General features: G+C 35.0%; 1 protein-coding gene across 2 annotated transcripts in view; it reads left to right on the top strand.

The window, feature by feature from the left end:
- The window catches only part of NAALADL2 (N-acetylated alpha-linked acidic dipeptidase like 2), a 902,549-nt gene that overhangs the window by 5,870 nt on the left and 869,472 nt on the right, over nucleotides 1-27,207 (top strand). The gene's annotated exons all lie outside the window — the stretch shown is intronic.

The following is a 27,207-nucleotide window of genomic DNA, read 5'->3' as shown; positions in this document are numbered from 1 at the left end:
AGGCAAATGAGATTAAGTGATCATCTCTGACATAATATATAAGCAATAGTTATTGAAAGCAACATAACTGATCTCTTGTCTTTCTAAGTAGATATATGATCTCTACTTTATTTGAAATAAAATAGCAAACAATGTACTTGAATGGAACATGAGTTAAAGGTGGTTAAAAACATGGCTCTAAATTCAAACCGGTTGCTTGGGGAAAAGCGATTTCTCAAGCCCTATGAAATTTAGAGTTTGTTCTTATAGTTTAAAATTGTCTAAAAGCACAGTTTGATCCTCTTTGATTTAAATGACATTTTATGGCGCTGAAATTGTTTCAAAGGAAGACATTTAAAGTCCCTCTAAAGTCTTCTTGAAGAAAAGGTGATACATACCTACAGGTTGACTTGACTGTTTAAGTATTATTATTAATAATGCCACTGCCTTTTTGTCTTATATTTAAGAGGTTGAGTCTGTCTTTGAATCTGCTTTCTTTTTTCTTTTTCTTAAAGAAAAAAAATAGAGTGCAGTAAGAATTTGATGTTTATATATATATATACCTATATGCATATATATACATATATATGTATATATGTGTGTATATATATGTACACACACAAATATGTATATATAAACACCATAAAATTATTACATTGTATGCCTATTCTCTAGATTTTGGAAAGAGTTTAAACAAATTTAGCTAACTGAGTAAGACAGTAAGCCAGCCTACATTGTATTACAGTTGTTTTTTTTTTTTTTGGGGGGGGGAGATTATTAACCAAACATGTTCTTGACTTATCATTGGAAGGTTTTACACTTGAAACATAAGTGAAGGAAAAACAGGCGACTCAGAGGGTTGCAAATAAAATGTGATTAGGATGAAAACACTTAAAAGGGCATTGAGCTTCATTTGATCTCTTGAGCTTCTAATCTCTCTTCAGGAAAAGTATGTGTTACTGGTTTTATTTGACCAAGGAGGTTTCTTGCACTGTTGATATATGCTTAACCATCTCCATAGTTGAACACTTTGGAAGGTACAGTCAAATGCCTTTATAATTTATCTTGTAGTGCAAGTGCAAAACACTTGTCCTCTTTTAATCCTTGATTATGGTAATACGAGTTGTGTATTGTGTACTCAGAAAGAGGAGTGTGACTTAAAAGATAAGTATAAAATCTTATCTGCTAAAAAAAAAAGTAGTTGAAAGTCAAGTACTGAAGTTAATATCATTCGTATAAAAAGCAAAAGGTGTGCATGTGCGTACACCTGTAAAACGACACCATCAATTTGCTGTGACTTCAGACCATGCTCAATGATTCATTTTGAAAACTGATTAAACCCTTGAAACATTTCCATCTCTGTGATTATTCTGTTTTATCAAAAGTAAGTTCCTTTGAAAACAGGACATGAGGAATCGAGAGATTTAAAGGGTCACCTGGCTTTATTTTCCTCTTTGTTGCTGGATCAGTAATGTAATCATAATCAAGTCCTATCTTTTTAAAATTATTGGTAAATCTTGACAAATTCTTCATCACATATGTCACATTTCTTGGTGTCAGGTCTCAGAAATGGAGAAATAGGCTTTGCTACCAAAGGGAAAATTTGCTTCTACTCTTGCCAATTTGTGGTTATATTGTTGTATTGTTCTTGGCTATTATAAATACAGACAGGTATCTAAGAATTTATAGAGAAACCTAGGAATTTATAGAGAGTTTCATAGAGGAGATATGATGGAAACTGACATTGGCAGATCTGGTAAATTTGAATAAGTGGCCAGAAAGAGGAAAGTGTGTCCTGGCCAAATGAACAGCAGAGACAAGTCATAGCAATTGAATCTATCCACGTATTTACTTGCTTTAGTCTCCTGTCTTATTGGAAACAACAACAACAACAACAAAAAAAAAACAAAGAAAAGAAAAAAAACGATTTTCCAAGAATTCCTCCTTTGAAATAGGCTACAAATTAGTAAACATAATAGAAAATAAAGTTAAAATAATATAAGTTACAATTTGTATCATAAATATATGCCATATATGCCAGACATTCCAAACAGCTACCAAACAGGTCACAAATTTGTTTTCAAGCTTCCATAGCAACCAAAAGAAAAGTTTGAAATTGGTTTTGAGATTGATGGTGTTCAAATGATATGAAAATGCATATTATTCAAGAGATGCATAGATTTCTCCATTAGACATGGTGATAGAACTCAGAATAATTTCTATACATCACAAGAAACAGTCCTAACTAGAAGATAAATTTTTATTAGGCAGCAATGAGAAGTAAAATTGGAAAAGATATAGAGGTAAAGAAGATAATATTATTTAACTCATCTCAGAATCTTGACATGGACAGTTTTCTTTTCAGCTCCATAAGCTGCTATACAATACTATATACCAGACATTTGTCAGAAGAAAAAATTATCTATCTCTCTCTATATATAGATATATAGAGAGAGATAGATATAGATATAAATATAGATAGATATAAAATTAATCTGAAAGTAAAAACAGAAAGGCATATAAAACAAAATAATAATTAAGAAATGTAGGTAATAAAATTTAATATTTACATGACTGAAATATTCACCCTTAAAATATCAGAATATAAAATAAGTGATATTGAAAATTCGTCTGCTATCTATCTATCTATCTATCTATCTATCTATCTATCTATCTATATATATATATTATAAGCATGTGGAACACTCAAATGTCTTCCCTCAAGTTCTATGGGATTTTATAGAGGAGATTTACATCATTTTGGTTCCTAAGAGTTTTAGTACCATCACTGTGCCAGAATTGGGTAGGGAAGCAAAAATAGGCAGGGCAAGGACAGAGAGAAGGAATAAAGAAAAGCATATTGATGTTAATGATACTCATGTTGCTTTATAAACCTACTTTTGAGACTTTAATCTATACACTTCAGTTGCAATGAGGTAGTGATATTTTTATTTTTGACAAAGGTAAACACAAGTTTAGGGGGAAAAAGAAAAATAATAAGAAGAAAATAGTAATATTTTCATTCTTGTGTTTGAGTTCTCATCAGTTTTAGGTTCATACTTTATTTTATTTTTTCAGTTTAGTATTTGACCTCTTTTAGGCGTTGTCTTTTTTCTTCCTAGATTAGAAAACATATATTATTGCTTATATTTCTATTAGTAATTACAAAATTGTATTTATCAAAATATTCTTATGTGACTTAATATAATCCACCAGAACATTGATATTTAGTTAATAGAAAGTTCTGGAAAGATAGTCTCCTAGTGAAATTTGCATTTACCTACATTGATTAGTTAGTAAATAATTTATCTTCATAACCATGTGAATAAAAACGAGAAAGAACTAGTATTCATTGGATACTAATTCAAGGCAGAAACTTACTAAGCTTATCTTGGCCTTTCCTCTTCCTCCAACAAAAACACCAAGCTGATCTTCTATGAAAACCTCTATGGACTACTGGTATTTGCTGAACTTCCTATGGTTTGTTCCTTCTTGTCATTCGGTTGTCAGATCAACTATCAAGTCAGTGGTAATTTGTCTAGCCTGTCAAGCTAACGCAGTCAGTCTCTATCTGAATGTCCTATTTTAATTCTTTTAATATATCACTATAAGTCGTTTGCTTTTTGTTCTTGTATATTTGTTTATTGCCTATTTCCCTGCAAGAAAATGCTCTCTCTCTGAGATGAAAGACCATAGCTCATTTGTTTATTGCTTTATTTCTAGTGCCTAAAACCATAGCTAGCACATAGTATATTTTCAAGAATAAGTTCTATATGTTCAGAAAAAAACAAACATAAAATGCTATATACAATTATTCTAACATGAAAATTAGTTGAGCATAAGGTAGCAGTCACTTACAATATAAAAGAAGATAAAACAAGAAGCCTAAAAAAAAGGCAAATAAAAATGTCTTAAAATTGAAAGAGACCTTTTTATAGAAAAATGTAGTTGACATAGAGTCTCTATTGTAGGTAATTGGGAGAAATGCATTGCAAATCAGAATTAGAGAATCTGTTCCTCTTCATTTCCTCTAGTTCTGTTGCAGTGACTTCTGTTGGGGTTACCTCAGTGAGCTCTCAAAGAGACTAAGTATAAAATAATGATGACAGTGGTAGGGGGAATGATAGAGAAAATATTTATTAAGTGTGTACTGTGTGTTAGGGATGGTTCTAAGTGTTCAACATATATTATGTATTTAATCTTCACAACCACCCAATGACAAGTACCATGTTTCTGTGAAAATAAGACCTAGCTGGACAATCAACTCTAATGTATCTTTTGGACAAAAAATTAATATAAGACCAGATATATTATATTATATATTATATTAATTATACTGTATTAAAGATCGGGTGTTATAGTAAAATAAGATCGGGTCTTATATTAATTTTTGCTCCAAAAGATGCATTAGAGCTGATGGTCTGGCTAGATCTTATTTTTGGGGAAACACGGTATGTGCTCAATAAATACAAATATAAATAATTGTATGACTATATCTTCTTTATAGAAAGTAGCTGCCCACCTGCTCTATTTCAGATTCATCCTCATCTCTATCGATTGTCGCATAGTGATGGAGAGCTGGGTTCATGTGATAACAGTGAGATGTGACAAAAGGAAATCAATTTGAGTGATACTTGAAGTTAAATTGGTGTTTGCTTGTTAAGTGTGGAAGGAGGGAGAGGTTGTGAAAACTATGTTTTTGACCTGAGATAATAGTATTTTTAACTGATTTAGGAAATGGAGGATGGGGAGCAGTTTATAGGAGATAGATATAATGAGACTGCTTTAAACACATAATTTTAAACTATATGTGTTAGGTATTGATGAACATGTCCAGGAATTAAATTGCAAAATTGACATTAGATCTTATGAAGGAGAACTAGGATGGAATTAAAGAGTTGGAAATTATTAAAATTTAAGTCATAGATGACGAAATGGTGCATAGGTGAGATTACACAAAGATGGATGTAAGTAGGAAGAGAAGACTGATGATGGACTCTAGAAAACACTGACATCTAATGGCTGAGCAGAAATGAAAGAAACTGAGATGGGGTCATAGGAGAAAGAGAAGATATAGATGACAGAGTTTGTGGGGGAATGTGTAATAGGGATTTCTATATTAAACTGATGAAAAATATTAAATGACAGCATAAAGGAGTGCATAGGATTTGGTGATTTAACCCTGAAATTAAGGTGAGGCTTTAGGAAGAAACAATTTGGAAATCATCAGGAATGAGGTGGAAGGAACATAGTTATAACATCAAGCTATAAGAAAACTGAAGTAGTAGAAGTTCAGCAACTGTGTCATGGGCAATGAGCATAGTCGGGGAGTGGGGGAAAGAAGAATGAACAAAGGAGATAGTCACAACAGGTCTGTGACGTAAATATCATTTTTACTTTTTACAAATGAGGAAACAGTGTCAGTGAGAGGAGGATAAAGGTGCTAGAATAGAAGGAGTGTCTGAGGAAGTTGACTTGGATCAGTAGAGTAACTTTAAAGGGCAGGAGGGTAGCTTTCTTTCTATGAGGAAGAGTAAGCACAGTGAATATAATGACAGACTGACTGAGTTCGGAGAAGAGTGAGTGATGAGGCTCATGCCAAATGGCATGTATCTGTGCGGTAAAGGCTGAGTTTATTCCAGCCAAGAGTTGGGGTGGGGTTGTGTGTGGAGTGTTGAATCCATGAAAGACACATCAAAGGACTGGCCAGAAGCAGCCTCAGTGAAGTTAGGAGATTAGTGCCAGTGAATGTGGGAAAGCAACAGGGCGGGGGCATAAAGACATGCAGGCTAATTATTAAGACAGTTTTCACAGAGGCATGAGTAAGTGTATGTGAAAGTGTGTGTGTGTGTGTGTGTGTGTGTGTGTGTGTGTGTGTGTGATTGGCTTGTCTGCAGATTTAGCTAGAGACTGTTATTCTGGAATACTTAAGCTTTAACATGTAACACCACCCAATAAGCCTATTCCAACTAGTTATCTTCAGACTGCATACCACTGGACTATAGCAAGACTAGAAGAGAGAGTATATTTCATTACAAGTTGATCCAGCTTTTGAAAAACAGTGGAATACCGAGGCTTCTTCACTGCCAATACGATTTTATAGTGGTATCTTCTCATCTCTGTAACCTTAGAAAAGTGCCCATATATACCACTGGCTGTAGAGAATGAATGTGGCAGATGATGATGGGGATGCATTTCAATTTGACTCTGTTTCAAGTGAAGAAAGCAAAATAAGGTTGGGATCAATGTTTATCCACTTAAAAATTTCAAGACCTTAGGATATTTAGTGATTAACATTAGATTTTATATGATTTTATAACTACTGTTATTATTATTATTATTATTACTACTATTAATGAAAAGAATAACTAATATAATTGGGTGTTTACTAAATACCAGTAAGGGTCAAAGCTAGGATTTAAATCTAGAACACATCTGACTTAACCGTTTCTTAACTTCTGCATTTCCCAGACATACCATTTTGAGTTACATTAGAAAAAGGTTTTTTAAGGAGTGTTTCAAATAATTACCATTTATATCCATATGCAAAAATCAATGACTTAATTTTTGTTACTGAAAAGAGTAATGTTTTATTCACAGTCCATTCTATAGTTGATACATCTGGTTTTCTGTGGATGCTGTATTTTATAAAAAAGCACATAACTTCTTGTATGCACATATAGTTTTAGGTTTGGGTCCATCATGATTTCTCTTGTCCTACCTACCCTCACATCCTTATGACATTTCCATCATACTTACATTTGTGTGACACTTTTATTGAAGGTGTTAAAGTTCTGAGGAATAGTTTGAAATAAATGGGTTCTACTAAATTTAGGAATGTTTTGACCATTAACCTTCAGTTTGAAGTTTTAGGTGACCACAACTGATGTAAAGGAATATAGATTTACCTCTACAAACTACACCTTAAAGAGGTTTGGAAACAGTTGATGCTCTGCTGATGCAAAGGATATTTCCTCCTCAGTGTTTCTAACTTAACAAATTACATGTAAAAGACATAAACTCCTTTATATCATCCATAAACATAATAAAAAATGTTACAGCACCTAACTTTGACTTAGTCAATAATTTTAGACTTACCCTTAGGGTTTAAAGAGAAAATGATTTCTGTTACACATTTTAATTATACTATAAACTTGGGGGAAATAGCTATTGATCTTCAGCATCTGGCATCAGAAAGTTGTTGCTTTCTTGTTCTGTAGCTGGTGAAAGTATGCCACACAGACTACAAATAAAGAATTTCAAAGGCATAAAGGGTAGTAGATGTACAGTAAGGGATATGTTTTGTTTGAACTCGACTAACATAACTGTTAGAAGACTTAAAGATCATTTCCTCTAAACAACTTTCTGCTGGAAACACACATTTGAGTTAAGAAATATATTATCTTGTTTTAATAAAAAGCTGTCATGTAATGGTATTTTTTTATTTCTAACATTTTAATACAAAAAAACAAGGGCCTGATTAGGAAACTTTTTTTAAAACTCACATGTTTAACATTCTCCAAAGCTTATATAAGGATGACGAGCATTCTGATTATTATTTTAGAAATGATTATTTCAATTTTCATCTTTGAATCAGTGAAATTAGTAAAAATCTCCATTCTGTTAAAATTAAATAGATATCTCACATCTATGACAATGATGATAAAGATGAAGAAGAGAACAGTTCCTATATGCTAAGCTTTTATAGGGGATGACCATTGCTTTAAACACTCTATCTGTATGGCCAGATTTAAGCCTCACATCCACCAGGTGAGAATGGGTCCCCTCTTTACAGAAGGCTCAGCTATGTGAAGTGACTCTTTCAGGATTATCTAGGAACTAGATGGTAGAGCTGGGATTCAAACCCAGGTGGGTCTGACTAAGGTAAAAAGGTCTTCTTGAATAGACACAGTCTCCGTCAGTTGCCGTTTTCAACAAGTTGGAAAATCTTGGAAATTCTTCACAAGTTTAGAGCATTTAACTAAAGTAGACTTACATTTAAACATACCAAATTTAGTATTATGCATTTGTTCATTCAACATATATTTATTGACATATGGGTTATGGACCAGATAGTATTAGGAGCTACTGAAGCTAAATTCAGGGAGTCATGGAACCCAGCAACTCATAGACCACAGCAACTCGGGGGAGACATTAAAATGTTTAAATATATATCTTACAGAGCTTCAAAATTCTCTGATAAACATTCTATAATTATTCCCTCTTGAATTTCAGAATCTAATTAAATGTATCGTCATTTAACTTTGATACTGTGATGCCTTGTTCAGTCAGTTTGGGAGCCTTAATATCATTATGACTCCATCCATTAAAGATGCTATTTTGAGAGCATCAGCAGGGAGTCAGTACTGACTTTTCTAGAGACAAGGCATCCCTTACCTCCTCACGGTGGGAACTAATGAGTAGTAATCATTTCTTCTCTACCCATCTCTTCCTAACCCACACTATAATTAAATCCATTGTTTAAAGAATCTGTTAAGCCACATCATAAATTATATAAATGCCTAACCACTGTGCTGTATACCTGAAACTAATGTAAAATAATATTTAATGCCAACTATAACAAAATACACGTGCGTGCGGTCTGACAATTAAGTTCATGAACTCATCCTAGAAAAAGTGTACACACCTCATTGCTGAATATCACTATGGTCACCTTCGAAGTACTCCCCTTGGGAAGCTATGCACTGATGCCGGCACCTAGTCCTCCCTTCAGAGCACTTTTGGAACTCTCTTTCTGGAATGGCCATCAAAGCTAGTGTCGTATTTCCCTTGTCCTGAATGTCATCAAAATGTTTTCCTTTCAATATTTCCTTTATTTTTGGGTAAAGAAAGAAGTCATTAGGGGCCAGGTCAGGTGAGTAGGGAGGTTGTTCCAATACAGTTATTTGTCTACTAGCTAAAAACCCCCTCACAGACAGTGAGGGAGCTGGTGCATTGTCGTGATGCAAGAGCCATGAATTGTTGGTGAAAAGTTCGGGTCATCTAACTTTTTCAGGCAGTCTTTTCAGCACTTCCAAATAATAAACTTGGTTAACTCTTTGTCCAGTTAGTACAAATTCATAATGAATAATCCCTCTGATAATCAAAAAAGTTTAGCAACATTGTTGCAACAAGTTTGCGAATGTAATTGTCAGAACTCATGTGTGGGAGTGTGTGTGTGTAGTCATGGGGATATAAAGTACAGCACAGGGAAAATAGTCAATGGTATTATAATAGCTATGTACAATGTCAGAGGGGTAGAAGAATTATTGTGGTTATTACTTTGTGAGGGGTGTAAATGTCTAATCATTATGTTGTTTTATACACCTGAAACTGATGATAATAATACAAAGAATCTGTAAAGTGTTCCATGTATATAATGCCCTTAAAAGTAGCTCCAGATGTAGTAGTTTGCATTTATTAATTTTGTAAAAACCAAAACTCAAAATGTGATTTTTGAAATATAACATATTAAGTTGGTGCAAAAGTGGGGTTTAAAAGGTTAAAAAAATAATTGCAAAAACTGTAATTACTTTTGCACCAACCTAATGCAAGTCTGTATGTCTTTGTAAATAAAATTGCAATGTTTAGCAATGTTTTCAAACTATGCTGTTATTTGAGGGCTGTCATGCACTTTCCATCAAAACTTTTGCATATTTCGAGGATATAACCTGACAAAGGTAAATCCTATGCAATCAATTTTTAGACATGTCAGATATTAGCAAAATTTTCAAACCCCTTTTTATTTTGTTGCAATCATAAACATTGAAAGAGAAGCTGAAAAAAAAAAGAAAGAGAAGCTCATGACAGGTGCAAATTGTCTCTCATCTACTTTATCTACTTATAACTTTCTGTGAAGATATATTTAGAATTATTTGAAATAATTTGTCTTTTTCAGTTTATGCCTTTGAACAAACATTAGTCATGAGATGTAGGCATTTTATAAAAGTTCATGTTTTTGAAGGTGATATCGGAAAGCTACTATATGCAACATACTGATCCTGGAAATTTTATTTAAGTCACCTAATTTCATTTTTACAACAATATCTAAAGCTATTACTACCTTTTAAGTTACCATATGTGTGCAAATCATCCTGCCTAGAAGCAAATGAATGTAAAGAGAAACGTTTAAGCAGAGAGGTGATACTTGATTCCTCCTTAAAGAATGGAGAGTTCTCCAGTTCAATAATTTGAGAAGTTACTTCAAAAATGATAATAAACCAGGTGTACAAATGTATGCTGTCATGACTAGTGTGTTCGGAGAATTTTAAACATTAGGTTATACTACGTTTTCAAAAAACATTAGTTACTGGAGTTCTGGCTTGTTTTTCTGGGCTGGCATGAAACATATTTCCAGTGCACTGATTACCATTGAGGTTTAAGGCTAGCTAAATTTTAAACAGAGGGGATGATAGTGTCCCGTGTTTACTTCATCTCAGCACGTGTGTACGTATATAGTCAAAGCATCCTAGAAATGGAGAGGTTAATACCAGGGGTTAAATGTGTTCCGAAAATGTATTGGATGGTGTTTGATTTTTTACCCAATCATGAATTTAACAAACTGGGTTCTCTGTCCTCCTGGCAGCGGAATGTGTTATACAGCAGTCAAAAAAATCACCTCACCCAAGCAGATGCGTATTGCATCTATTCACATAAACAGCATATTGTAAAATATTTAAGCAGCAAAAATATACCTTGCATTACAATGTACTTTATATAGAGTCCAGTCATGGTTATTTTTCCTTGGGCGTGCACCTTCTCAATGATGCTTCTATGTGCATATAACTTATCCTCACATCCCAGAACCCTAGGTAAAAATCTCTTGAGGCCAATACTTGCCATGACATGTCATTCACATAAAACGCCTGCAGTTATATCGCACATGTTTTGTCAACCTGTACACTCTTAACAACTTTGCTGTGCACCTGCTATAGTGCAACCTGCCAATTTGGCAGGAAAGAGGGCCAGGAAATCCCCATGATGCCTTCTTGTCCACCATGCAAGTATTTCAACTCGGCACATTAAGTATTGGTAGGAGAGACTGGAGTCAAGAGGCACTGATATTCTGTTCTCACTATACGAACAAATTCTTGAAGAAAATCTGATCGTTTCCACAATGGCAGCTCACCTAGACTGTGGCTAACATCTTTGCGATGTGCGCATGTCCTCATGTGCAATCTGTTACCAAACTCTCCACTTCTAGGATGCCTGATTTCTTTCACATGTAACAAAATAATGTGAGTGTCGTTGCCTAGTTCACTAATTCTCAGAAATAATCAAAATGCAAGTGTGAAAAAAGTAGATGTTAGATAATAAAAAAATAATTGTTCACCATATACACACATGCAAATATTTGTGTATAAATTCAAGAGAGAAATGGATCTTCAAAAACCTTTCATGACCACCAGTTGACAGACCCCAGAGTAATGAGTTTTGTGTTCATGTACATTTTTTAAGAGACAAGGTAAATGAATGCAATCAGATTGTCAAAGGAATTCGTAATCCCAACAGCATTAAGATTCTTTCTAAAATCTTTTCAATATCACAAATTGTGTAATTCACTTGATGTCCTAATATATTGCTGTTAAGACTTGTTAACTTTTCTACAGAGAAAAAGAAATTAGTCTGAATCAATTCAAAATGTTTACCTTTCATGGTCATTTTGACTTTGGGGAAGAGCCAGAAGTCACTCGATGCCAGATATAGTGAATAAGGTGGATGAGGACACATCGTAATATTTTTAATTGACAGAAATTGCTGCACCAGAAGTGATGTGTGACATGGAGCCTTTCCATTGTGATCACAAAACGCGGTGAATGCTGCTGCTGAGTGCCATCCAATGGAAAGGAAGGGATCTTCAACATGGGAGGCGGCGTGTCAAACCTTAGTAACAGTGTGTGGCAAGTTTTAACTTGTTTGGTGCAGTCAGTCGGGTGTGAGCTACGGTTGAGAGAGGGTGTGTTTTAAAGTGTGCCGTAAATCATCCTCCATCATGACAACGCTCATCACACATTGCTCCTGGTATATGTCAATTTCTGTCAAAAAGAAACATTACAGTGTGCTTTCATCCACCTTATTCACTGGATCTGGCACCATGCGACTTCTGGCTCTTCTCCAAACTCAAAGTGACCATGAAAGGTAAACATTTTGATTCAGGACATAGAGGCAGCACAACTAAAGAAACCCATGACAGAGGACTTCCAGAACTGCTTTAGAAAGTAGCAAGAACGATGGGATAAGTGTCTTCGAAGCAAGGGGCAGTATTTAGAGGGAGATTAATGGTGATGTGTCTTTTACTGTAATAATTGTTTTAATTAAAGTTTATTGGGATGACAATTTGTAATAAAGTTAAAACAATTTAGGTGTTTTAATTTAAACATTCACCATATTGTTTGATCACATCTCACAGGAGATACATTTTTGTGTGATAGCCCTTTTATGGCCTTCAAAACTATCTCACATAGATGACATCTGTTGAGATTTTAAGGTTGATGAGGTTGTATTCTACCCTCTTCATTATTTTTCCCTCATTAGCTGGGGCATACCTGAAATTCCACAGCCTGAAAATCTGTATAGCTAAACAATTCTATTGACTGTGTTAATGATTTATTATTTTCCTCTGTTTTATTGCATTTTAATAGTCATGTTTTATAGAATGGCCTGAAGGAGAGGTATTCTGGACTAGGGTCTTCTTACAAGGACAGGAATCCTATCATGGGGGCCCTACCCTCAGGCCTTCAGCTAAACCTAATTATCTTCCAAAGGCCCTACCTCCCAACACCATCATACTGAGAGTTTGGGTTTCAACTTGGGAATTTTGAAAGGACACAACCCATTCAGCCCATAACATGGGCCATTCTAACAAGTGACTCAGACTCTTACCTTTCAGGGCCATTTTCACATATTTTGCATCTATGTAGATACTACTTTCTCCAACATACTTTATATCTTGGTAATTAAAAAACAATTAAACTTATGAAGTTGATCAGTGCATTCTTAGAGCTAAATTAAATTGTTTCAGTCATCCTGAAGGAGGCCTCCTTTCATAAATCAGCATGTGGGATAAATAGATACTTTCTCAGCCTCTGCTCAGTTCTCAATTCTGCCATTATTAGGCACTCCCAAAAAAGTGCCCTCATCACCCCCCCTCCAAAACAACAACAAAAGTAAATATTTTAAATATAACTACTTAGATTCAAGACGTTTTATTACTTTTCAACTTTCATTTTTAGGATTTATTTTATTATAAATATGTGTTTTCTTAGGTTAAAGAACCATAACTATTATAGCTATTGTGAATAAGTGTTTGAACATATGTAATATAGAATATAAATAAAAATTGTTAAGTAGAATTGAAAATGGAGGCCAAATGAATCCAGGACTCCTGCTGCCTGTACCTCTCAGCCAATATACTGACACAGGAGCTGGGCCATAGAATAAGTGTTTATTATCAGAGCACCAGTCATGTGAGAAGGCAGCAGGTTAACACCTCCAAAAACTGCCTTACACATTCTCCAGATTGACTTCTGGGAAAATCTGGGTGTTCCTCTGGAGGCTCCATGAGGGTTCCTGGGGTCTGCATGGAACCTTCTGTCGGGCAACGTGGCTCTCAGGTGGCATCAGCAACCCAGGAACAATGATGGGAGAAGCCTGGAAAGAATGTTAGGGCATTGAGATTGTGATCAATAAGCCTACGGGTATTAATTATAACTTTCAGGGTAATTTTCTAAAACAGGGATCTGCGTGGGACAGGGGACATTCTGAGCTCAATGCACAGGGGGATAATCCATTACTCAGCTGTAGGTCGAGGAAAAGGTGAGGCCAGGGATGTGGTGAGGCCTTCACTACGGGGGTCCCCACCGGACCCTGCTTCAGAATTGCAAGGGGCAAGTACTACGATCAAATCGATTGTAGCACCAAGGCAAGAAACTTTAGCTGAGTGTTAGGAAAGACTTTTGTGTAGCTTAAAGATATTGTGGCTGTTTTTTCTTTTTTCACTTATAAGAAAAATATTAATTTACTATAAGACAATGAATTCCTTATAAACAGATTTAGTCCAGCATAAGTTGAATTACTGCTAGTTAGGGATAATATAGAGTAGACTCATAGGGTTATGTACTCATATGATTATATTTAGGTTGCTTCTATAACTGTGAATGTTCCATTCAAATGTTAACACACACACACACACACACACACACACATATATATACACACACAAACATACATGTCAGAAATGAAATAAACTTAAAGAAGAACAAATGATATACTGGACCCCTCAAATTTGGTCAATTAGTATCTGATTTTGAAATGGCTTAGCAGTTAACTCTGGATATATAATAAAAGTAGTAACACCCATGTTTCCTGAAAAAAATAAGACCTAGCCGGGCAATCAGCTGTAATGTGTCTTTTGGAGCGAAAATTAATATAGACCCGGTCTCAGTTTACTATAATATAAGACCGGGTCTTTAATATAATATAAAATAAAACATTACCATATGTTATATTAATTTTTGTTCTAAAAGACACATTAGAGCGGAGTGCCCGGCTAGGTCTTATTTTCGGGGAAATACGGTATATAGGTACAATTTAATAAGATCTTCAAAAATAAATTTCACAAGGTACTTTGAGGAAAAATGGTGGGATATATATAGTCTAGCCAGTTAAAACTGCTTAAAATTGCATGAGAGTGCGTGTTCCTGTGAATAAAACTAAAACATTACGAAAACCTACATGTTCTGGATTAGGTTTTTAAAAGCACCTTAATTTATAGGTTTTGCTTCCTGGAATTAAGTGTTTCGTGTTATTCTTCACTTATTATCTGTGATAATTGTTTAATCCATTTATGAGAATAAAATGACTCTAGTCTCCTCAAATTTTTCTTTTCTTTCTGTTCCTGTACACTACGGCAAAGAAAGTTTAATTCTGATTTTTCCTCACCTTTCCTCCACTTTCCTCTCCTGATATCCATTAAAGACATCAGATATGATGTCTGACTTTCTCATAATTAGTGTCTTTTAGAAGACATAAGTTAAAAAATGGGCACTTAGATGAAAGAGGAAACATGTGTGTCTGTTTGTCCTTTTTTGAATAAAAGAACGCTAAAATATATATATATTGTGCAAATGTCATTCTTTCCTGTAGGCCTTTTGTGGCCTTCATGGTTTATACAAAATTCTTTATTATCGTATTTCTTCAATCTCAACAAGTATAGTTAGCTAAAGTTATTTTATGTAGCCATGAATGAGAAAAATTTTATAGCATTTCCAGCACAGGACAAGCCAAAATAGCCTTGTTGTGGTTGTTTTTGAGTTTATAGAAGAATAAAGAGCTTTCCAGCAAACAAGTAGATCTTTCAAGGTATTTTATGTATGTCTCGTTTTTACTAATATATTTACCAAGTATATGTCCTTCTGTATTTATTTTATTCATCTTTGATAATGTGGCAAGCAGAGTTAGTAAGATAAGTCTATTTCATTAAGCAACACCTTCTGTACAGTTTTAATTGCAGATAAAGAAGAAACCCAATTTTGCTCCTTCTTAATCTTGTCAAAACCAGATTTCCTAGCTAATCCCCTTTACTGTAGATTAGCACAATTACAGTCTCCCATCTAAATGCAGAATTAAGTACTTATTTTCAATGACCTTGTCTTTAACATGTATGTATACTTCAGTGGCTTTTGGTTATGGCCTCATAACATGATTTAAATATATATATATATATATATATATATATATATATATATGTGTATATATATATAAATTTGTTTCTTTTTATCTTGAAGTAAACAATTAATTCACAATTTTGAAATATAAATTATTTTTTTTCTATATAATTTTTAGATTTCTATGCATTAATTTTTATAGATCTAGCAATGTATTCTGTATGATGATAGCTTGCATTAAAATAATTTAAAAATCTGTATTTTTAAATATCAAAGGAATAAGAGATTAGTCATAATATTCTAGGCCTTGTTTCCATCCCACCAACTCTGGCCCCCTTTTTCTTACTTCTTTGTAGTAAAATTCCTTTAAATAATTGTCCTTCCTTGGTGCCTCCTACTTATTTCCTCCTATGTTTTACTTAAACCCATGCTTCTCAGGTATTTTCTCAGACCATCCACCAAAAACTCTTAAGAAAGTCACTAATTACCTTTGTTTCCAAATCTGTTAGTAAATTCTAATCCTCATCCTTTTTCTAGGAGCAGCATTTGGCATTATTGGTCACTCTTTACTCCTTCATCCCTGGTCTTAGGGTACCACACTTTTTTTGTTTTTTTCCTACTTTACTAAGTTGCTCCTTGCCAATCTCCCTTGCTGGTTCACCCACTATACCTTTTCTTTTTATGTTGGAATGCCCCAGGAGTCAGTCCTTGGTCTTCTTCGGTGTCTTCCTCTCCTCTTTAGTGATCTCAGATGAGCTTCATGTTAAGGACTCTTAACTTTCCATTGCCAGTCCTGACCATTCTTCTGAATCCTAGACTCACAGGGGGAGTTATGTACTCAACATCTCTATCTGGATATTGAATACACATCTCAAATTGTGCTACACTTCTAACAGTCTCCTCCAAACCTACTTTGGTGTTCCACATTCAATAGTAAGCAACACCGTTCTTAAGTTGCTCAGCCTAAGAAACAACAACAACAAAAACGTAAAACAAACATAAAACCTTCTTTTTTTCACAGCCTAATTTTAGTCCATTGGGAAAGGCAAATGTCTATGCCTTCAGAATACATCCAGAATTTGACTGCTTCTCTTTTCTTCCACTAACACCACTGTGGTCTCATTTAGCATTACCTCTTGTTTGCAATATTTCACTACAGTGGTCCTCCCTTAGAAAACACCTTCCAAGACCCCCACTAAATGCCTGAAACTATGGATAGTACCAAACTCTATATATGCTAGGTTTTTTTTTACTATACATACATAGCTATGATAAAGTTTAACTTATAAATTAAGCATAGTAAGTGATTAACAACTAATAATGAAATAAAACAATAAAAAACAATATTCTGTAATAAAAATAAGTAAACGGGGCATTTTTTAAGCAAAATAAGGACTACTTGAACACAAACACTGCTATCCCACAACAGTAGATCTGATAACTCAGACAGCTACTAATGACCAACGGGTGGGTAGTATATACAGTGTGGAAATGCTGGACAAAGGGGTGATTCATGTCCCAGGTAGGATGGAGGCTGGATGATTCGGGATTTCATCATGTCACTCAGAACAGCACATGATTTAAAACTTTTGTATTGTTTATTTCTAGAATTTTCTGTTTAGTATTTTCTGATCACAGCTGACAGTAGGTAACTGAAGCCATGGTAAGCAAAATTACAGATAAGGGAGGGCTGTTGTCATAACTGTTTTTTTGCTTCTATTTTTGGCTCTCTTACAACTTATCATCAACACAGGCACACTAGCCATCCTAGAATATGCCTGACATGCTCCTACTTTAGGGCTTCATACTAACTCTCCCCTCTGCCTAGAATATTCTTCTCATAGACATCTACTTGGCTTGACTCCCTCATCTACTTTAAGTCTTTGCTTGAATGTTACTTTATTAATTAGGTATGTTACTTTCTTAGCGCTGCCATAATATATCAGTACAAATTGAGTGGCTTAAAACAGCAGAAATGTATTCTTAGTTTTGGAGGTCGGAAATCTAAAATCAATGTGTTTACAGGTGTCTTAGTCCATTCTGCTGCTATAGCAAAATATAATGGAATAGGTGATTTATAATCAATAAAAATTATTGCTCACAGTTCTGGTGGCTGGGAAGTCTAAGATCACGACATGGGCAGATTCCTTGTCTGATGAGGCCTGCTTCCTGGTGCATAGACAACTGTTATCTTCTGGCTGTGTATTCACATGGCAGAATGTGCAAGGCATTTCTTTGGGGTTGCCTTAATAAGGGCACTAACCCCATTCATAAGGGATCCACCCTCATGAACTAATTAATCACTTTCCAAATTCCTCAGCTTGAAATACCATCATATTGGGGTTAGGTTTCAAAATATCATTTTCTTTTTTTTTTTTGGTGGGGAGGTGGGCACAAACATTCCATCTATGGTTATAGAGTTGGTTCATTCTGAAGGCTCTGAGAGAGAATCCATCCCATGCCTCTCTCCCAGATTATGATGCCTACTGGCAATCCTTGACATTTCTTGGTTTGTACCTGCTTAAATTATTGCCAACATTTTTACATGGACTTCCTCTCTGCATAATTGTGCCTCAAATCCTGCTCTGCCTTCCTCTGTCATTAGATTAAGAGCTCACCCTAAATCCAGGATGATCTTCTTTCAAGATCCTTAACTTAATTATTTCTGCAAAGACTCTATATACAAATAAGGTCACAGACATAGGTTCCAGGTAGACATTTGTTTGGGGAAATGGAGGCACTATTCAACCCATGTTATTTGTCATACCCTGACCATTTGTTTAAGATTATAATCTCTCAATTCCCCACTCTTCTTTGTACCGTAAGTCCACGATCCTTTATATAAAATCTATAGGGCTAGATGTGTTTTGGAATTTAGAACTTTTTGCATTTTAGTTAGATTACATGGTGCATGTCATATATTATACACTAACCTCAGTGGGGTTTTAGGCATCACTCCATTATCAGAAACGTTGGTGCTTTGGCAGTGAAACACATGGCTATTCATATGAAGAGAAAATAAAGTATATAAATAACTTTATATCAGTTCAGATCAGGTTAGTTCCCAATTAGTATGTGCCAAATTTACAGAAAAACTTTTGACTCTTCTGTTTATTATTTATTTGTTTATCTTGTCTGTTTTTTGTGTGTTTTTTTTTTTTTGTGTGTGTGTGTGTGGTTTGTCTCCCATCTATTCAATTTGCATTCTATGATGGCAGTCTTTGTTTTATTCCTGATGTATTCCAAGCTCCTAGAATAATCATTGATATATGGTAGATGCTTAATAAATAATTGAACAACTTCTAGTGTTGCTTACTTCAGGAATATTCCTCTCGAAAACTGGGTCAGAGAAGAATGTGCAGTAAACAAGAGGGAAAATGAGTATTTCAAAAAGAGAGAGAAGGGGAAATCAAGTTTAACACATTTTTGAGAACAGTTGTCACATCTCATTTTCGTTGTGCCAGATTTAGGGGGAGTACTTTGGTGAATAAGCAACCCTAGATTATGTAATAGAACTATTTAATTATTAATACCTAGAATGCCTTTACAGTGATATATTTTAGGCACAAGAACAATATTTAGTTCTTTTTTCATAAAACTTTAATAGCTTTTGGGGAATAATTCAGAAACAAAATACTGACTTCTCCTTGGATTTGAGGTGATACAGAACCTGTGATATTCCATCTATACTTATGCAAGACATCTGAATTTTTAAACCTAAATTTGTCACTGACTTTTGTAATCAACACAATTCTTTTGTTTCTTTGTGGAAAGTTCTTAATCAAAATGCAAAACTCTCAATACACTAGAGAACTTAAAAATAGGTTTGTACACTGGTTGTAAGGAGGATATATCAATCTATCTATCTATCTGTCTGTCTGTCTGTCTGTCTCTCTGTCTATCTGTCTATCTATCTATTTATCTATTATCTTCTATCATCTATCTATAGAGAGTACAGTATTTCCATGAAACAATCATTTAAAAAAAAAACCTGCAAAATAATTAACTATGGGGTGTCCTTACATATTGTAAATGTGTGGTAATAACCGAAGAGACCAACTGAGGATAACTCCTTTTTATCAGTAATTTTAGTGGGGTAACCATATTGTCCAGGTGCCAGACTTTACCTTAATGATTTGAAATACAAATGCACATTTGAAAGCCATATTAATATTTTTTCCATGCATCTGGAAGACTGTTTAGAGAGATGACTGTTTCTAGGTGATGTTGATATTGATAAATTGGTGCAAATTTAACATTTTATCTCAAATGTAAGTCTTAGTTGGACTCTAGCTGGCACAGAGTGATTCACTTCCCCTGTAGTATTATCATTCCATTTCTATTGGGTTCTTTGTCAATGTCTTCTAAAAGTACTTCACTTCCTGTATGTTCCCTTTACAGGTAAGCAGACAAATTATCTAACAACCAAATAAACAACAGAAAAACACACATTTTTGAACTGGAATTCTGTTTTAACTATCAAGCTGTAACTTTGTCTTCAATTTGCACCAAAACCTAGATTCTGTAGTTTACATAAAGAGCGCCTGTTTTGACATCTGCCCTTTGCCTGAGCCCTCTATACTGAGATGCACTGCTACTCCTATTTGGGTGCTGCCCTAGGAAAAGTTACTAATTTTAAGACTAGAGGTTTGTTTCAAACACGTTTGTGTTTGGCTGCTCACTAGCACTGAGCACTATACATTTCTCTTTGATGAAATGTGATTTAGATGATCTTTGTTAATTTAGTGATCATTGTCATCATCACTTAACTGCCCACTAAAAGCTTTGCTGCTTGAGCATATATGATTACTGTGATATAAATTGAAGTTATTAATATCTTCATTAGTAGGCTACCATATACATTCCTCAAATGTACTCTTGCCGTTTATTTTCTCCGTTTAATTTAAAAGAGCATGATGACTTCCCCATTCATCCCTTCAAATAGTTTTGAACATCTTTCATTTTTCTAGGTGTGGATATGTGGATATATATATATATATATATATATATATATATATATATATATATAATGCTTATCCTCTTATGGAGCTCACGTTTTAATGGAATGCAACAGAAGGGAGACAGACAATTAACAAATGGAACTACACAAGCCTGAGATGATATAAACTGGTTATCAGTGTTAAGAAAAAATATAATAGGGTAGGGAACATAGAGAAAGTGCGTGGGGGTCTGACCTCTTTACATGCAATAGTCAGAGTGGAACTCTTAAAGGATGTGATATTTGACCTGAGCCCTCAATGACTAGAAGAAAACAGCAATGTAAACATCATGGGAAAAAGTGTCCCTAGCAGAGAAGATTGCAAGTTATAAGACTCCAAAACTTTTTTTCTTTTTTTTTCTTCTACTTTTTTATTTTTTAATTAGTTTCAGGTGCACAAAACAAAGTAATACTTAGACGTTTATCATTTATATCCCTCACACTGTGTGAACCCCCCTCCCCCCATCTACTATCCCTTTGACATCGCACACAGCCATTGCATTTCCACTGTCTATTACTAATGCTGTACTCTGCTTCTTGTAAGTATATACATATATACATACATACATTATACATATATACATATATGTATATACTTACAAGAAGCAGAGTACAGCATTGTATATATATACATATACACATATATATACATATATATGTGTATATGTATATATAGGTATATATGTGTGTGTGTGTGTATATATATATATATATATATATATATATATATATATATATATATAAATATATATATACACAAACTTGTAGTTGACATTCATTATTGTTCAGCGTCAGCTTCAGGTGTACAGTGCAGTGATCAGACATTTACATCATCCCTGAGGTGGTCTCTCTAATGAGACAAGTGTCCATTGGATACCCTACAAAAAATCTTTACAACAATATTGCTTACATTTCCCAAATTGACTTTCGTAACCCCGGGGCAATCTTGTGGTTACTGATTGCTTTCTAATCCCCTCATTTTCCCCCTTATCCCTACCCCCCCCATCTAGCAACCCTCAGTTTTTCCTCTATGTCTCCGAAACTGTTTCTAATTAGTTCATTCACTTATTCTCTTCTTTAGATTCCATATATAAGTGAGATCATATGGTATTTGTCTTTCTCTGTCTGACTTATTTCACTTAAAATAATGTTCTCTAGATCCATCCATGTTGTTGCAAATGGTAAGATTTCTTTCTTCTTTATGACTGCATAATACTCCATTGTATAAATGTACCACAGTTTCTTAATCCAGTCGTCTACTGATGGACATTTTGGTTGTTTCCATGTCTTGGCTATTGTGTATAGAGCTGCAATAAATGTAGAAGTGCATGCATTTTTTTTTTTTTTGAATTAGAGTTTTGGATTTCTCTGGATAGATACCTACGAGTGGAATTGCTGGATCATAAGGTAGTTCCATTTTCAGATTTTTGAGATACCTCCATACTGTTTTCCATAGTGGCTGCAATCCCACCAACAGTGCACAAGGGTTCCCTTTTCTCCACATCTGCACCAGCACTTGTTGTTTGTTGATTTATTGATGATAGCCATTTTGACTGGGGTGAGGTGGTATCTCATTGTGTTTTTTATTTGCATTTCTCTGATGGTTAGTGAGGTTGAGCATTTCTTCATATGTCTGTTTGCCATCTGTATGACTTTTTTGGAAAAAAAAATGTCTCTTCATATCCTCTGCCCATTTTTTAATTGGGTTGTTTGTTTTTTGGAGTTGAGTTGAGTTTTGTATAAATTTGTGATATTAACTCCTTATTGGATATGTCATTGGGAAATATCTTTTCCCATTCAGTAGGATCCCTTTTTGTTTTATTGATGGTTTCCTTTGCTGTGAAAAAAACTTTTTAGTTTTATGTAATCCCACATGTTTAGTTTTTCTCTTACTTCCCTTGCGTGAGGGGATATATCAGTAAAAATCTTACTCCAGGTAATGTCTGTAAAGTTTCTTCCTATATTTTCTTCTAGGAATTTTATGTTTTCAGTTCTTACATTTAAGTCTTTAAGCCATTTTGAATTTATTTTGTATATGGTGTAAGGAGGTGGTCCAGCTTCAGATTTTTTCACATGTCTGTCCATGTTTCCCAGCACCATTTATTAAATAGACTGTCTTTACCCCACCATACATTCTTGCTTCCATTGTCATGGATTAAATGTCCATATAGGCATGGATTTATTTCTGGGCGCTCTATTTTGTTCCATTGATCTATGTCTCTGTTTTCATGCCAGTACCATGCTGTTTTGATTACTGTACCCTTATAGTATAATTTGATGTCAAGTATTGTTATACCTCCCACTTTGTTCTTATTTCTCAAGATTGCTGAGGCAATTCGGGGCCTTTTATGGTTCCATATACATTTTAGGACTATATGTTCTATTTCTGTGAAAAACATCATTGGTAGTTTGATAGGAATTGTGTTGAAATGTATATTGCCTTAGGCAGTATGGACATTTTAACTATCTTAATTCTTCCTATCCATCAACATGGGATGTGTTTTCATCTATTTGTATCTTCTTTCATTTCTTTCTTCAGTGTCTTATTATTTTCTGAATACAGATCTTTTACTTCTTTGGTTAAATCTATTCCCAGGTATTTTATAGTCTTTGAAGCAATTGCAAATGGGATTTTTTTTTTTTTAATTTCTCCTTCTGATATTTTATTATTGGTATATACAAATGAAACTGATTTCTGAATGTTAATTTTGTATCCTGCTACTTTACTAAATTCATCTATCAACTCTAATAGTTTCTTGTTTGAGTCTTTAATGTTCTCTCTATATAATATCATGTAATCTGCATATAATGACAATTTTACTTCTTCCTTACCGATTTAGATGCCTTTTATTTCTTTTTCTTGTCTGATTGCTGTGGCTAGAACTCCCAGCACTATGTTGGATAGAAGTGGAGAAAGTGGGCAACCTTGCCTTGTTCATGATCTTAAGGGGAATGGTTTAAGCTTTTCCCCATTGAGTATGATGTTAGCTGTGGGTTTATCATATATGGCGTTTATTATGTTGAGATATGATCCCTCTATTCCCACTTTCTTAAGGGTTTTTATCATAAATGTCTTCTGGATTTTGTCAAATGCTTTTTCTCCATCTATTGATATGAGCATATGATTTTTATTTTCCATTTTGTTAATGTGGTGTATCACATTAATTGATTTGCGAATGTGGAACCACCCTTGAATACCAGGGATGAATCCCTCTGGCTCATGGTGTATGATCTTTTTAATGTATTGATGAATTCTGTTTGCTAATATTCTGTTCAGGATTTTTGCATCTATGTTCATTAGAGGTATTGGCCTGTAGTTTTCTTTTTTTGTGGTGTCTTTTTCTGATTTGGGGATCAGGGTGATAGTGGCTTCGTAAAAAGCTTGACTCCTAGGCTGACTAGTTGTGAGACTTGGCTCTGCCCACAGCAGGGTGTTCTGCTATGTGAGGGTTTAATACTTAAATGAGGTTTGTCCTCTATGGGCTTGTGCCTCTAGAGAGTTCCCTCTGTGTGTGTCACTTGTAGGTCAAACCCGGTAGTACTCTGGTTTGGTGTGGAGTAGGCCTCTGGGTGTGTTGAATCTTGCTCCTCTTAAGCTGTGCCCTTGTATAGGGCAATTTCAAAACAAAGCAAATCACCAAGCACAACAACAACAACAAAGAAAAAAATCAAATACATTCACATGTAAAAACAACCGACAACCCTCACTCCACACAGGCAAAGATATCAAAGATATAAAAACAAAACAAAACAAAAAAAGCAGCGCCAGTCTTGGCTTAAGCCCAGCAAGTAATCTCCAGGTTGTCCTCTGCTGTACCAAAGAGTACTCTGTGTATTGTGCAGGCAGAGCCGGTCACCTGGTGCCCAGAGTGACACTGGAACTACAGATTTAGATGCGTGGGGCTGAGGGGTCTGGATGGAGTTTCTACAAAGTCAGTGCAGTTTCTGCCCTTGCCTGCACATATGCGCACTGAGAGTAGCACCACTAGCCCTGTGCCCTGTTTTCCTGAGTCTTAGGGCACTTCTTCCGTGTGTGTGTGTGTGTGTGTGCGTGTGTGTGTGTGTGTGTGTGTGTGTGTGTGTGGCAGGCGGGAGATTTCTGAGCTGCTGAAAGCGCAGAGCTGCGTCTGCCACCTATTGCTGATTCCTGGGAGTGCCTCTGCAGTTGTAATTGCCCTGCCCTAGGCAGGCCAGAAAGGGTGGGGGCTGGGGATGGAGGGGTCTTCTCTCTCCCAGCCCAGCTGTCCCACACTCTTCCCACAGGCCAGAAACGATGGTGGCTGGGGGAGGAGGAGTCTCTTCTCTCCTAGCCCAGCAAAAATCACACTCTTCCCGGCCTCTTCCCTGAGTGAGAGCTGCACGCAGGTCTTCCCAGAGCCTGAGCACTACAGCTCCTCTGTAATCTGACACTACTCCTCAGTCCAGGGGCCAGTTTAAGTCTCTGAAAGGGTGGGGAGTAGGATTGGGAGAGTGGGGGGAGGTGCCCAGGTATGGAGTTTGTGTCCTTTGTGGGATCTGGGCCCAGCTGGAGGCCTCAGCTGAGGTTACTGCCGCAAATGCTGGCTATGCTGCACCCTCGGCGGGAGAGATGAGCTGTGGGACACAGGGAAAGATCCCACCTCCTGGCTCTTGTGTTCTCTGTTCTGTCCTAGGATTTCCTGCATCTCTGTGTGTCTTTATTCCATTCCCTTTCTCTCTTCCCCGGTTCGCCCAGTTTGTCCACCTTCCAGTGATCCTTGTACGATTCTCTTAGCTCTACTGGGTGATAAACAGAGAGTCCTTTTTCAAGACTCCAAAACTTTTAATGAAGAAAAAGAATGTCAGGGAGTCTGGAATGTTGTGAAAAAGGACAAAAGAGGTATGAGAAAATGAGGTGAAAGAGTAGGCAGTAATCGAGGGCTTTGCAGCTTTGGAAGTTTGGAGCAGATCCTAAGTATATGGGGAGTCATTAGCTGGTTTTAAAAGTGAGTCAGTGACATCAGCTGATTTATATTTTGAAAATATCACTCTGGCTTTGTGTGGAGAATAGAAGAAAAAGGACAGTTGTTTTTTTTTTTTTCCCCCACTAAAGTTTGTCATGTTTATAGTTTGAAATGTAATGTGTTTGAAAGCACAGTGACCTGCTTTTATCTGTGTCACTCATTGGGATTCAGCCCTTAGCACTTGGCCTATCACTTGGTAAGCATTCAATAAATGTAACTAATGGTCTATAAATGTAACACAGAATTGGCTTTGAAAAAAACCAAAAAAGCAAATGTGCCCTGAACAAACGCCTGACCAGATAGTTTGTAAATGAATTTAAATGTGATGTTTCTCAGATTATAACCTCACCTTTGTAAAGAAGGGCATGTGGAAATGAATTTAAATGGTTATTGTAATGGATTTTAATTCAATCCCTCAAATACTTGAGTGCTTAGCATGTGCTACATACATCTGGCAAATTGTAAAAATAAATCAGATGTGAATATTCCCTTTAAGAAGCTTGTATTAAAGCTTAAAGATTCCAAAAAGAAGTCTACGTGTTTTCGTGACTGAAAAAAATATATTTTTTATCAATATTAAGAATTTAATTATTAATAGATAGTCATGAAAGTTTGCTGAAGTATATTTAGAGACATGAGACGTTTCATGTTTCCATGGTACTGCTTTGTTTCATGTTTCTATTGGTAATTCCTTGACAAGTTCAATTCTAAGTGACAATTCAGACCAGTTCTACTAATTTTCCCTCAATTTATTTAATCTCCTTTTTATTATTTTATAACAAAATGTGATGATGTTTGTTTTTCTCTTCCTATGTTTCACTTCTTTGCAGTTATTTTCCTACATAATGTTTATGCTTGGAATTATAAAAAAAAAAACAAAAAAAACCAAAAAAGAAAACAAAAAAAAACTTAAATGGATGATCTTAGCTGCGATTTTGCTAGATGCTGATTGTCATATTCTGCACTGAATATGTTGATTATCCCCTATATATATAAAAATGTTAGTATCTTTCCCCTTCCCTTTTTATATTACTTTCAGTTTTTATTTATGTAGTCTTGATTGCTAAATCCATTCTTCTTTATTGAATTATTATTTTTCATATTCACATCTATTCTTATAGGGATTAATTTTGAGATTTGCATAGGGTTTGTAACTACCTATAAATATTTGCATTTTTTTCTATATTATTTCACATTTATTGTAGTATAAATATCAAGCAATTTATAGTTTTGTATCATGATGGCTATTTTCTTGGTTTCGTTATTTTATCCCCCTAATACTTAGAGAATAGCTTTAAATAATTATCCCAAATAGAAATGTGTTTAAGATATTCTGAATATGTTACAAATATGCTGTGTTGCTTTTATACACAAGTACTTTAACTAGGTAATGCATTTCCCCCCCCCAAAAAAAAAACATTGAATAGAATGCTTAATTGCTTTGTGGTATTTAGTAACACAGAAACACAATTTTAGGTAAGCCTGCTTTTTGTTTCAAGACTAAATAATTAAAAGGATAATTCTTTCATTTTGGAATTTAAAAAAAAATCACTATGCTATGTCTGGATGTTACTCTTCATTA

This window comes from Rhinolophus hipposideros, assembly GCF_964194185.1.
Source record: "Rhinolophus hipposideros genome assembly, chromosome: 2".
Taxonomy (NCBI): domain Eukaryota; kingdom Metazoa; phylum Chordata; class Mammalia; order Chiroptera; family Rhinolophidae; genus Rhinolophus; species Rhinolophus hipposideros.
This window is presented reverse-complemented; position numbering and strand designations above follow the sequence as displayed.